General features: G+C 49.8%; 1 pseudogene; it reads right to left on the reverse strand.

The window, feature by feature from the left end:
- Positions 1-153: 153 nt before the first annotated feature.
- Positions 154-974, reverse strand: LOC146600685 (olfactory receptor 14C36-like; annotated as a pseudogene).
- Between the last annotated feature and the right edge of the window lie 13 nt (positions 975-987).

Here is a 987-nt window from a genome sequence, read left to right on the forward strand (position 1 = left end):
AGCTCTGATGATGAAGGGGGAAGCCTAGCTCACTACTTCAACGTACTCTGTGAGTCATATTCCAGTGAGAGAGAAGTGGCATAAATCAAAACATTTTTTCTTTCTTTTCACAAGAAAGCATCAGCGAAAAGTAAGGAAAAAAATGAATCCCACAGATCCTTGATGCAAAATGCCATGTGACTGATGAGTGAATGCACATGGAATGGTTCTTGGTGCTGCCATTGGAGCCGCTGAACCAGTTTCCTCAGGGCATCTTTGAGCTCCTTGTTCCTCATGCTGTAGATGAGGGGGTTCACTGCTGGAGGCAACACCGAGTACAGAACAGCGAGCACAAGATCCAGAGGTGTGGAAGAGAGAGAGGGGGTCTTCAGGTAGGCAAAAAATGCTGTGCTGACAAATAGGGAGACCATGGCCAGGTGCGGGAGGCACATGGAAAAGGCTTTGTGCCGGCCCTGCTCAGAGGGGATTTTCAGCACAACAGTGAAGATCTGCACGTAGGACAGCACAATGAAAATGAAAAACCCAAAGATCAAACCAGCACTAACCCCTAGAAGCCCAACTACCCTGACCTAGGAGTCTGAGTAGGAAAGCTTAAGGATCTGGGGGATTTCACAGAAGAACTGTTCCACTGTGTTGCCTTGGCAGAGGGGTATGGAGAATGTGTTGGCAGTGTGCAGGAGAGCATAGAGAAACCCACTKGYCCAGGCAGCTGCTGCCATTTTGACACAGGCTCTGCTGCCCATGAGGGTCCCATAGTGCACGGGTTTGCAGATGGCAATGTAGCGGTCATAGGCCATGACAGTGAGAAGAAAACACTCTCCTCCTAACAAGAAGACAAACAGAAAGACTTGAGCAGCACATCCAGAGTAGGAAATGGCCCTGGTGTCCATCAGGGAATTGGCCATGGATTTGGGGACTGTAACAGAGATGGTGCCAAGGTCGAGGAGGGCGAGGTTGAGGAGGAAGAAGTACATGGGGGTGTGGAGG

This window comes from Rhea americana, unplaced genomic scaffold (assembly GCF_003343005.1).
Source record: "Rhea americana isolate MKP2758 unplaced genomic scaffold, rheAme1 scaffold_1185, whole genome shotgun sequence".
NCBI classification, from domain to species: domain Eukaryota; kingdom Metazoa; phylum Chordata; class Aves; order Rheiformes; family Rheidae; genus Rhea; species Rhea americana.